The sequence below is a fragment of the Hemitrygon akajei genome, chromosome 6 (assembly GCF_048418815.1).
Source record: "Hemitrygon akajei chromosome 6, sHemAka1.3, whole genome shotgun sequence".
NCBI lineage: Eukaryota > Metazoa > Chordata > Chondrichthyes > Myliobatiformes > Dasyatidae > Hemitrygon > Hemitrygon akajei.
The window spans coordinates 125145417-125158734 of record NC_133129.1 but is presented as its reverse complement, the minus strand read 5'-3'; the positions used below and the strand labels follow the sequence as shown (position 1 = coordinate 125158734).

At 43.7% G+C, this 13318-nt stretch overlaps 1 protein-coding gene across 1 annotated transcript in view; it reads left to right on the top strand.

Annotated features, from left to right (window-relative positions):
- LOC140729447 (dual specificity protein phosphatase 8-like) overlaps positions 1-13318 on the top strand; it is a 246276-nt gene that overhangs the window by 194515 nt on the left and 38443 nt on the right. The window lies entirely within an intron of this gene.

Below are 13318 nucleotides of genomic sequence, written 5' to 3'. Positions count from 1 at the left end.
ATTGGAGCGATAGGCAAACTGCAGCAGGTCTAGGTCCTTGCTAAGGCAGGAGTTGATTATGCCTATGACCAAACCTCTCAAAGCACTTCATCACAGAAGATGAGCGTGCAACTGGGCAATAGCTGTTGAGGCAGCTCACCTTGCTCTTCTTGGGTATTGGTATGATTGACAAACACAAGAAAATCTGCAGATGCTGGAAATCCAAAGCAACACACACAAAATGTTGGAGGAACTCAGCAGGTCAGGCTGCATCTATGGAAAAGAGTACAGTTGATGTTTCGGGCGAGACCCTTCATCAGGACTAGAAGGAAGCAGACCCAGAGGGGAGAGGGGAGGAAGAAGTACAAGGTGGCAGGTGATAGGTGAAATTGGTGAGGGGGAAGGGGTGAAGTAAAGAGCTGGGAAGTTGAAAGGTGAAAAAGATTAAAGTGCTGGAGAAGGGGGAATCTGAAAGGAGAGGACAGAAGACCATGGAAGAAAGAGAAGAGGAAGAAGCACCACAGGGAGGTGATGGGCAGATAAGAAGAGAAGGTGTCCATCGTTTCCATCTCTAACTTCAATTGGAATTGTTTTGCTCTTAAAATAGCCTTCCTTATGTCATACCTGGATTTCTTGTGTAGTTCTGGATTACTGGTCTTGAATGCCACAGATCTAGCCCTCAACAGACTACAAATCTCCTGGTTCATCCAGGCTTTTGGTTTGGGTGTGTCCAGTATGTTCTCGAAGGCACACAGTGTCAGCTGTGGCGTATTCATTCAGATATGAAGATGAAACTCTGAATATTGTCTAGTCCACTGACCGAAAGCCGTCCTGTAAGCACTCCTCCACCTCCTTTCTTGGTCCTCACCACTGTTGCTACAGTGTTTAGTCTCGGCCAATATGCCAGGAGTAGGAATATAGTCAGGTGATTGGACTTTCCAAAGTGCAGGTGTGGGATGGCACAGTAAGCGTTCTTAATGGTGACGTATCAGTGCTCAAGTGTGTTGGCTCTCTCTGGTTCCACAGGTGATAGTTGTTCAGAGGCTTCTTCAAGCTGGCCTGTTTGAAATCCCCCACAATGATAGGGAAGGCATCAGGGTGGGCAGCTTTTTGCCTGCTGGTTACGTTGTCAGATTCTCCAGTGGCTGGTTAATGTAGGCCTGAGGTGGAATGTACACCATTACCAAGATGATGGCGGAGAACTCCCTCGGCAAATAAAATGGTTGATACTTGACTGCTAGATGTTCCAGGTCAGCTGAGACAGAACTGTCATGTCTGCGCAGCGTAATGAGTTAACCATAAAGCATAGTCCACCTCCTCTACCTTTAAAAGACTGAACTTTTCTGTCTTTCCAGAGCATGCTAAAGCCATCGGGCTGTAGTATTCCTTACAAAATGGTGGTGTTGAGCCATGTTTCTGTAAAGCAAAGTATACAATAATCCCTGATATTGCTCTAGTATAGCAATCTTGCTCTGAGGTCTTCAGTTTTATTTTCCGGAGACTGAACATTCATCAGCAGAATAATTGGGAGTGGGGATCCAAGGCCTCTGCATTGCAATCATACATGCAGACCTGCTTGTCTTTTGTGCTATCATTTTCTTAAAGGGGAACAGCACTCACGACCTGAATCTGCAGTCCGAGATCCACTGATACTGATAGATTTGAGTATCGATAGATTTTCTAAACGTCTTAAATCGATGTTGCTTACTGAAGTGTTCTGACTGTGGACTTCAGCTGTAGTAGTCCTAAATGGAAATATTTGGTGATTCCCATCGGAGCTGCACGCGAAGAGATGCCACTTATAGTGCCAACATCGGAATACTTCAGGAAGTAATAAAGTCACGTTCCTTTGTGTTTCATAGATGCTATTAAAATAAACCCATCAGTGAAGTCTAGCAGACGTCTAGTATTTCCCCCATTATTTAGCCATTAGAGAATACATTTAGAGATTTGTTACTCTGTGCTATAGGAAGCTCATGTGTTTTCTAGCTGGGGAGGAAAAAGATACAGAGAATAATTGGTGTTTCCGTGCGAGTGCGTCACTGCAATGGTATTCTTCCCTGGGCCAACACCAAAGTGTATTTTTTAAAGTTTATCCAGCCCAATGTGGTACTGAGGCAGAGAGACCACAAATATCTGAAGTTCTATCCCACTGTTGTATCAGCAGTCTGCGGGGAGTGCTAAATAAGATTGCCACTGCAATTGCCGTTTAACGTGGAAGGGGAAAACTTGGCTATGTTGCCTGCTTAAGGTTCCAATCCAGTGAATCCTACAACTAAGTTCATATTGGGTAGGGACACGAAATCATTTATGTCCAAAACATTCCCTCCTCTTCAGAGTGCAGTTGCCAAAAGTTACTGTGTAACTTGTGGGTGAAGAATAGCTTCTTGTGCTGTGGAACTGTAACAACAGTGAGAGCATTTGTGGTAGGAGAGGAGAACTAATTCAGAATATATGCGTATGTATGTTCCAGGGTGTTGTTTGTATCCTTACAACCACCAGAGGCCTCAGGTCATTGACATCACTCAATGCGTACACTAGAAATTGGTCACTGCGGTAAAGTAGATAGATCTGAATATCACTGTTAAAATCTTCATGGAGTTACAGAGCGATACATGTTTAGAACCCAAAACTGAAGTGATGCTGAGCATGGAAATCTATATTTATGTAAGAATTCCTCTTCAAAAGCATTAATACTTTTAATTGTCAGAAGTCCAGACTCTCTGGGACTCCAGCTGATTATTTATGTCATTTAAAGTTCTGTTCATCCTGTAAGTATTTAAGGTATTTGCTCATTCCATCCCATTTGTGGTCAGAAAAGGGAAACAGGTTTCCTTCATTCTTTAATTTAGGGTGTTAAGTCTACAATCTCCTTTTCGAGTTATTTATGGTCTATGAGTTAATTCACTTCTGAGAAACAGTTGGCCTTTCTTAAAACCCAGTCATCGGTTGCACAAAGAGGAGATGAATTGTTTTAGATTGAGATACCATCTAAAGATTTGTGTGCCTGCCTGCACAAGGCAACTTGTACTGACGCAAGGGATGAAGGATGAGGGGATTGTTGATGCCGTTTGACCCTCTGTAGGAGTGCACAGCAGGAAGCAGCTAATACTCAGGCCGGTGTAGCTGACTATGGAACCAGGGATACCAGGGACAGTCAGAGGTAGGAGCTGCTCAGTCACCCAGAGAGAGTGGGATCAACCATTGGCCTTTGTGTTAACCCTTTTTAGTTTAGAATCCTCTTTGCGCAGAACCTCAGTGGAAAGCAGGTTTGGCATTGCTCCTCTATCTGTGTTTGAGTTTGTAATACTTCAGGGTACCTAAGCACAGAAGTTTAACTGGCCATCCCAGCAGTGATTAAGAATGGACCATTCTGGGCTCTGTTCTGAGGAAGAGATTACCAGATGGCCAGAGGAAAATCCTCTTTGGGAAAAAAGCAACATTTCCATGCACATAACTTATGTTAAAAGCTTTCTGATCATGAATTAACTGTAATTCCCCACATTATAGTGGACATGATATTTCAAAAGCACCTCATTTTGAAACGTCCAAAGAGACTTGAAAGAGGCTAAGTTCAAGTCTACTGTTATTTGTCCGATAACATCGTGCTACACGGAGTGGCATGAGGTGGTACTGTTTCCTGATGTCCATTGTTGGAAATAGTAAAATTATTTGTACTTCAGAGTGTTAGCTTTCTGAAGATAAAAATGCCACAATTTATTGGTGCAGATTGATGCATTTCCATCTCTCATGAGAGTCTACACCAGAACCTCATTGCTCATGATTAGTTCATGAACACTGTCTCCATGGAAACAAGTATGGATTCACGATAGTGGAAAATGTCATTTACACAGAGGCTAGAGGTCCCCAGCCCATGGAAACACGGTAATGTTTTTAAATCCTGTAAATAAATATGAAATACACTTTGATCTAATACTTTCCAATCATTTGTGTAAGTAACCAATAGCCCATACACTGCTTGTTCAGTGGAAAGCGCCACCATTTAACCTGTGATTATTAATAATGAAACATTAATGCCGGAAGGATAACTACAACCTCGTGAGTCTTAAAAGACCATTTAGGTAGATCACAAAACAGCAGAAAGTTCATTCTGGTCCATTTCCAAATCAAGGCACTTAAAGCTCCTTATCACATCCTTATCATTAAAAACGATTAAAACTACCTTACTCTGAACACAAGTACATGCGTAGTGTTGTGTATCACCTAGAATTATCATCACGTCAACAGGACACTGAGTCACCAAAGCAGAACTCCGAACTTTGTTTGAGTGCTGTAAACTACAACTGATAAGCAGTGACTAAAAGCAAACTGTAAATATTGGAAATCTGCAACAACAAAAAAAATCCTAGAAATCAATTAGCATCCGTGAATAGAAGTAACTTGCAAAACAAAAACCTGCTGACCAAATGCTCGTTGCTAAGTGGGGAGATGGATCCAGTCTAATTATTCCTCATGCCTTCATCTCAGATGCTGGAGCTGTTCAGGGTGTTTGGTGAGGTGGGCAGAATTGTTGTTCAGGCTGATTAATCAACTACTTTTAATTCTTGGCTTTTGCGTATGACATTCCCAAAATGCAGGGCCAACGTTTGTTTTAGTTCTGAGGAAGGCCATCAACCTGAAGTGATAATTTTGTTTCTGTCACTACGTATGCTCTTCAACCTGCTGAGTATACCTAGCAGCATTCTCTGCAATTTCCACCATCTTCAACGGGATCCTCCCACCAAAAACATCTTTACCTACCCTATCGTCTCAGCTTTCCGCAGGGATTATTCTGTGGTGATTCCTTTGTCCATTCTTCCCTCCCCACTAATCTTTCTTCTGGCACATATTCCTGCAGGCAACAGAAGTGCTACACCCGTCCATTCACCTCCTCCCTCACCTCCATTCAGGGCCCCAAACAGTCCTTCCAGTTGAGGCAACATCTCACCTGCGAATCTGCTGGGGGCCATCTATTGTATCCACGTGCCTCCAGTGCGACCTCCTGTACGTTAGTGAGACTTGACGTAAACTGCAGGACCACCTTGTCGAGCACCTCCACTCCATCCGCCAAAATGGAATTTCCTGGTGGCCAACCATTTTAATTTCTATCCCCTTTCCCATTTTGACAAATCAGTCTCTGACCTCCTCTTTTGCCATGATGAGGCCCTCTCAGGGTTGAGGAGCAGCACCTCATATTCCATCTAGGTAGCCTCCAACCTGATGGCATGAACACCAATTTCCCCCTTCTGGGAATTTTTTTCCTCCCCCTTCCTTCCTCTTCTGTTCCCCACTCTGACCAGTTGCACCTTCTCCTCTCCTGCCTATCACCTCCCTCTGGTGCCTCGCCTTCTCCACTTTCTCCCATGGTCCACTTTCCTCTCCTATCAGATTCTTTTTATCTCCGTCTCTGGACCCTTCCCATCCACCTGGCTTCACCTATCGCCTTCCAGCTAGTCCTCCTTCCCCCCCCCCCCCCCACATTTTTATTCTGGCCTCTAACCCCCTTCCTTTCCAATCCTGAAGAAGAGTCTTGGCCCAAAATGCTGACTGATCTGCTTAAGTGCCTCCAGCATTTTGTGTGTGTATATCTAGCATTTTCTGTTTTTATTTCAGATTTCCAGTATTTGCTTTTCAGCCAGAATGTGTCACAAATGCTGTTTTTGGATGGGTTTATATGAAGTGTCGGCATATATTTCTGGAGAGGTTCAGAATAATTAGACTTTCATCCAAGTATATCTTGGCTGCATTAATTTACTCTTTATCTCTTTCTTTACTCTATAACAATGAGCATGAATTTCAGCATAACATAATCAGTTAAGTGAAGTTACATATTGATGAATGAATCAGGTAGCCTGCCAAAAGGTGGATGAAACTTTACAATTGTCTTGCTTTCTTGCTACAGGTTGTAAATGCACTGATCAATGCCAGTGTCTAAAATGTCTATGCACACCTTTGCTTCGAGTATCTTAGCTGAAATTCAGGCAGTGCTGGGGTAAACTTTCTCCTCCTCTTCTGAAGCCTATCACCCCTACTGGGGCATAGACCTCTGACAGTAGCTCACCAGACTCCCAGTCCCTTTCTTTTTAACACTCTCCATAAAACTGCGACTGGTGAAGAACCCGGGTAACAGTTGTTGTATGCGCAGTCTCTCCCATCTCAGCCACTGAAGATTGTGATTCCTCCAGAGCTATCATAGGCCTCTTGGTGGCCTCCTTCACTAGTCCCCTTCTTGAACAGTCACTCAGTTTTGGAGGACAGCCTGCTCTAGGCTGATTTACAGCTATGTCATGTTCTTTCTGTTTCTTGATGATTGACTTAACTGGACTCCAGGGGATATTCAGTGACTTGGAAAATTTCCTTAATCCATCTCCCAACTTGTGCTTTTCAATAACCATTTTGTGGAGTTGCTTGGAGTATTCATGGTGTAGTTTTTGCCAGGATACTGACTCACCAGCAGTTGGACCTTCCAGATACAGGTGTATTTTTACTACAATCAATTGAAACATCTAGACTGTACACTAGTAATCTCCATTTAACTAATTATGTGACTTCTAAAACCAATTAGCTGCACCAGTGATGATTTGGTGTGTTCATATTAAAGGGGATGAATACTTATGCAAACAATTAATTTTATATTTTTACATTTGTAGTTACTTTGTAGAGATCTGTTTTCACTTTGACACAAAGAGACATTTTCTGTTAATCAGTGTCAAAAAAGCCAAATTAAATCCAATGTTGTAAAACAATAATACATGAAAACTTCCAAGGGGGTGAATTCTTTTTATTGGTACTGTACATAAGAAAATACAAATATATGCAAGAACCTCATCTGCAAACTTCCAAGAATGAAGAAAAACTTATGTGACACTTTGGTGAACTCTCTCAGTTCAAAGGTACAATTAGAGAAAAATGGTATTCTTAGCTCAGCTTTTGGCTGGAGTTACTGAATGTGACCACAGCGTTCTGAGAATGACAAGAGAAGCTAAATCTCTTCATGGGTTGCAAGGAGCTTATTCTGCCTTCTACAGAAGTTTCTGCTTGTTTTAAGATTGTATCCTGGTAAAATTACACCAGAAAATGTGGACTGTTCTGTTCCTGTCAGGTTGATTGAGCCTCGCTTTTTGTTACAGACAGAGATAACCTGTCTGAAGTCACTCTCTACACTGAATAAACCATGGGTCAGACTTAAGCTATGGAGTTATTTATTTTGTTTGCTGGTGGCATTCTTTTTTAAATGTTTTTCTTGTTGTGAAGTTTATAGGAAAGCTAAAGTCTTATATGTATCCAGTTCTTAAACTGTCCTTAAACAGTTCTTCTTAGAAAAAAAACCTCCTTTGATTTTGAACTTTATCAGATGACCAGGATATTCAAATAGACTTTGTGTAGCAATCTATCAGTCTTTGAAGTTCAGCCATTGTAATTTTAGAGGAACATCTTCTGGATTGGTAATGCAGAAAATGTAAATTGAAGGTCCATATTGTCAGAGAAAAAATTGGAAGTAAAAGTTAGTAAAAATTGTACAACTTGTTGGAAAAACATAATTGGCTTAAGGGAGGCACAAGAGTCTGCAGATGCTGGAAGGACTCGACGGGTTGAGCAGCATTGGTGAAAGGAAAGGAATTGTCTACCACAAAAGGGTTTCAACCCATGCTTTAGGGTAGTGGTCGACAACCTGTCGATCGTGATCGATGGGTCGATCTGAAACAAACTTTTGTCTGCCAATAGATCCTACAAGGGGGGCGGGGGCGGGCGCAGGCCTGTCGCTCTCCTCGCTCGGTCGGTCGTTCTCTCCGCCGCGCGCCCAGGCACGGTGACCTCCGTTACCTTGTCCTCTCACCCCACCCACGACCAGCTGCACCTGGCCAAGGTGTCTGGCGGCAGGTGGGCAGAGGCTAGAGTTCGGGCCCAGAGGCTGTCTAACGAGGCAATGAAGCCCTCAAAACTGCTTCGGCACCTTGAGTCCAAGCACCCCGCACGTAAAGACAAACCTACTGAGTTTTTTCAGCAGTAAAAAACATGAGCAGCGCGGCACAACAGCTAAGTGCTGAGAGCCACGAAAACTAAATTGCGGAATAGACTGGACATAAGGAACCCCCTTCGAGTATCATTGTATTCCCGTCGTGTTTAACATCCCCTCCGCCCCCCCCCCGCTAGCCGGTCCACAAGAATATTGTCAATATTAAACCAGTCTGCGGTGCAATAAAATGGCCGGTACCCCTGGTGTTTATACATTATTTCTACTTCCGGGCTGTGGGGTTTTACTTCCGGTCTTTCTGCCCCGGTGCGCATGCGTGTAACTAATCGATTTGGGGTCGATCTCGCCTTTCACTAAGGCCGAGGTAGTGGATCTTGGGCTTAAAAAGGTTGGTGACCACTACTTTAAGGAATGAAACTTGCCATTTTTTGCAGACTGTACCATGGACTCTGGTTAAACACCACTGTTTAGTTCACTCTTACCTGTACTTGTAAATAGTCATACACTCATATAATGTAGGAACAGGCCCTACAGGTGACCAGTTACACACCGATCTTCAACCATCCTTCCACACTGATCCTACATGAATCCTATTTTTTCTCCCTACATTCCCATTAACTCCTTCCAGATTTGACCACTCATTTAGACACTGGGGGCAATAGATGAACAGTTAACTGACTCACACACACTTCTTTGACCTTGGAAGTACAGGGAGAAACTGCTGCTGCTTTGCCAATGGTGCCCACAGTCCAAGAAGGCAGATAATGGAGAAAGTAATAAGCTCAGACTTGGGTCAGGTCAAGTTGGCAAATGTTAGATTAGGGCTCAGCTTGAGGATGAATTGTATATATGAGCAGACCTGTCAGGGCAGCAACAAGAAGGCATTTGTACAACTAGAGGATGGTGATACTTTGGAATTCTTGACCTTGAAGCAGTATGGAGGCTCAAATGCTGAGTAACTTCAAGGCGAAGATCGGTCTGTTTTTAAGGAAACCAAGGTTTATGAGAGTCACGCAGGAAAGTGGAACTGTGTTAAAATCATCTATGACCTTACAGAGTCAGCCTTCCAGCCCACTGATTCTGTGCAACCATCAACCACCTATTTACGCTCATCCTGAGTACAGAATCTGCAATCTCTTGTGACTCCAATCCTGTGTTAATGCCAGTTTTATTCTCCCCACCATTCTCATCAACTGTCCATGGATACTATATTCATCTACACATGACACACACCATCTGACTCGAGGACAGTTTCTATCCCACTGTTATAAGGCCCTTGAATAAACCTCTAGAACAATGAGACCTTGGCATAGCCCGTGCATCTTGTCTGCCTGCACTGGACTTTCCATTCTACACTCTGTTGTTGCTTTTCCCTTCATATTACTTCAATGTACTGTGTTGAAAATGATCTGTATGGTTGGCTTGCAAAACAAAGTTTTTCCCTTGTATCTCACTACTTGTGACATTAATAAACCAATCACCACTTACGCTGGGGACAGTATACAGTGGCCAATTGCTATTGACCTGCTCGTCTTTGGGATATGGGAGGGAACTGGGGCAATCTGATAGAAATCACAGGGAGAAACACATACAAGGCACCCAAGGTCGGGATTGAACCGGGGAGTCTGACACTGTCGTAGCTCTGCCAGCAGCATTCCTGAGCCAGCTACTGTGAACAGTGTGTACCGACTGTGCAAGGCTCCCTCAGCACCATAGTGTTGTGTTTCCCTAGATTACCTACTCGTACCACCAAAACTGCACTCAAAACACACGCCTTCGAGATAGAACGACAGAATCACTGATATATGTCCTAAAGTTTGTTTCGTTGTAGCAGTACAGTGGAATACTTTAAAAATTACTATAAGTTACAATAATAAAATTAAATTGCGCAAAAGAGGAATAGTGAGGTAGTGTTCATTAGCCATTCAGAAATCTGATCGCAGAAGGAAAGAAGCTGTTCCTGAAATTTGAGAGCAGGTCTTCAGACTCCTTTGTGAGGAGGATACTCAGGGTCCTTAATGATGGATGTCACCTTCTTGAGGCACTGCCTTTTGGAAAATGTCCTCAGTGGTGGGAAGGTTTGTGCCCATGATGGAATTGATTGAGTCTACAGCCTCTTTCCATCCTGCACATTGAAGCCTGTGTACCAAGTGGAGATGCAACCAGTCAGAATACTCTCCTCGGTGCACCTGTAGAAATTTCGGTAACATAGCAAATCTCCCAACTTTAATGAGGTGTAGCTGCTGGCATGGCTTCTTCATGGTTGCATCAGTGTGTTGGGCCCAGGACACCAGGACTCCTCTCACCCCTATTTCAATTCACATTAACTAAACGTTTGTTTTCAACTGCTTTCTTTCGTGTCCTAGATGAGGTCGTCACAAAGGCCAGCCCTTGGAAATGACGTGACACACAGTCACTAGATAACCAGGGAGTCACCATGTGAAAACAATCCCTCTATTTTGTTTGGCTGATTTACCTCCAGTGATATCATTCCAGTTGATGTCCAAACGTCAGGAAGGGAACGCTGATTTAATCAGCGGGAAAGCAACTTCTGATGCATGGCACAGCATAATGGAGCCGATGATACCTCACAATGTGCCAGTCAAGAGAAGACAGAATCATGAGGTTAACAACACTTGTGCGGCATTTTGTGTTATCGTTGGCCTCTGACATGAATTGTTGAAGTGGCAAACGTAGAGTGCACTTCCGTGAAATCCAAAGGCACTTTTAGGAATAAGGCCTGATCTGCCAGGACTTCCCCTGGGGCCCTTGTGCCGGCAGACTTACTGGACAGAATCAGCTGGTCGGGTAGCATTGGTGAAGGGAGAAACAATGTCTTGGGTTGATGTCAGTCCTGATGAAAGGGCAGTGTTACAGTGACTCATTGCAGGGTTTAGTCAGTTCATGGGTTAAAAAACAATGTCTAAACATGGAGACTGGTAAAAAGATGACACTTACTCTCACGCATTTTATGTTAAAATACAAGCTGCTTTCTATAAATATGACACATGCAAAAGGAATGAACTTGCTTTTATATGGGAATTTCTTTTTTGTTCTGGATGTTAACTTTAAAGTTAACTGAGCATTTTGAAGTGTGTTCCTGTAGGAATCTGGGGAAATGTGGGACTCAAGTGATGGAGTGCACATTGAAGGGAGACCCATTGTGAAACAAACACAGGAATATGTTTTTAGATTAGATTGCACACTTACAGACAGTACCTTTTGAAAGGGAGAATTGTGCTTTGAAATAGACAATACAACTATACCTGTGTGAATCCCTGAAGCATATGGTGACTGTGTGACCTCTGTCACAAAGGCCATTGTCAGAACATCTTTTAAGAGGATGAACCCTTGCAAAGTGCCAGTCCCTGATGGGGTACCTGAAAGGGCACTGAAAACTTGTGCCAACCACTGGTGAGCGTATTCAAGGATATGTTCAATCACTCACTGCTGCAGTTGGAGATTCACACCTGCTTCAAAAGGGCAGCAATCATAACAGCAAGGTCATCTGCCTCAATGACTAACTTATCTCTCTCTCTCTGTCCCTCTGTACACTGATCCAGCTCTCTCTCTCTCTCTCTCCACTGACCCAACTCACTCTCTCTCTCTCTCTTCCACCCTCCCTCCCACCAGCTCTCTCACTGTACACTGACCCAGCTGTCTCTCTTTCTCTCTGTGTACACTGACCCTGCTTTCTCTCTTATAAGAACATAAGAAATAGGATCAGGAGTCGACCATCTGGCCCATCGAGCCTACTCCGCCATTCAATAAGATCACAGCTGATCTGGTCATGGGCTCATCTCCACCTACCTGCCCTTTTCCCATAACCCTTAATTCCCTTACTGTGCAAAAATCTATCCAACCTTGTCTTAAATATATCTACTGAGGTAGCCTCCACTGCTTCATTGGGCAGAGAATTCCACAGATTCACCACTCTCTGGGAAAAGTAGTTCATCCTCATCCCCATCCTAAATCTACTCCCCCGAATCTTGAGGCTATATCCCCTAGTTCTAGTCTCACCTACCAGTGGAAACAGATTTCCTGCCTCTAACTTACCTATCCCATTCATAATTTTACATGTTTCTGTAAGATCTCTCGTTCTTCTGAATTCCAGCGAGTACAGTCCCAGGCAACTCAATCTCTCCTCATTGTCTAACCCTCTCATCTCTGGAATCAATGTGGTAGATCTCGTTGGCACCGCCTCCAAAGCCAGTATCTCCTTCCTCAAGTAAGGAGATCAGAACTGCATGCAGTACTCCATGCTCGTACCCTGTACAGTTGCAGCATAACCTCCCTGAACTTAAATTCAATCCCTCTAACAATGAAAGCCACATTCCATTTGACTTCTTGATAGCTACTGTACCTGCAAATCAACCTTTTGTGATTCATGCACAAGCACTCCCAAGTTCCTCTGCACAGCAACATGTTGCGATTTTTAACCATTTAAATAATAATCTGATCTTTCCTTTTTCCTTCCAAAGTGGATGACCTCGCATTTACCAACTTTGTACCCAGACCCTTGCCCACTCATTTAACCTATCTGTATCTCTCTACAGACTTCCTGTATTGTCTGCACAATTTGCTTTTCCACTCAGTTTAGTATCATCAGCAAATTTAGATACACTACACTCAGTCCCCTCTTCCAGATGGTTAACGTATATCATGAACAGTTGTGGGCCCAGCACTGACCCCTGCGGCACACGGCTCACCGCTGATTGCCAACCAGAGTAACACCTATGTATCCCAACTCTCTGCTTTCTGTTAGTTAACCAATCTTCTAACCATGCTAATAAATCACCCCCAACTCTGTGCATCCTTATCTTATGGATAAGCCTTTTATGCAGCACCTTATCGAACACCTTCTGCAAATCAGGTAAATAATGTCCATCTGTTCCCCTCTATCCACTGTGTTCATTATATCCTCAAAGAACTCCAGTAAGTTTGTCAAACAGGACCTGCCTTTGCTGAATCCATGCTGTGTCTGCCTGATGGATCCATTTCTTTCCAGATGCCTCGCTATTTCTTCTTTAATGATAGCTTCAAGCATTTTCCCAACTGCAGATGTTAAACTAACTGGCCTATAGTTAGTTACCCATCTTTTGCTCTCTCTCTCTCTCTCTCTCTCTCCCTCTCCCTCTCCCCCCTCCCCCTCCACCCTCTCTCTCTCTCTCCCTCCCCCCTCTCCCTCTCCCTCTGTACACTGACCCTCTCTCTCTCTCTCTGCACTGACCCTTTCCCTCTCTCTCTCTCTGCACTGACCCTCTCCCTCTCTCTCTCTGTACACTGACCCTCTCCCTCTCTCTCTCTCTCTCTGTACAATGACCCTCTCTGTACACTGACCCCCTCCTCTCTCTCTCTCTCTCT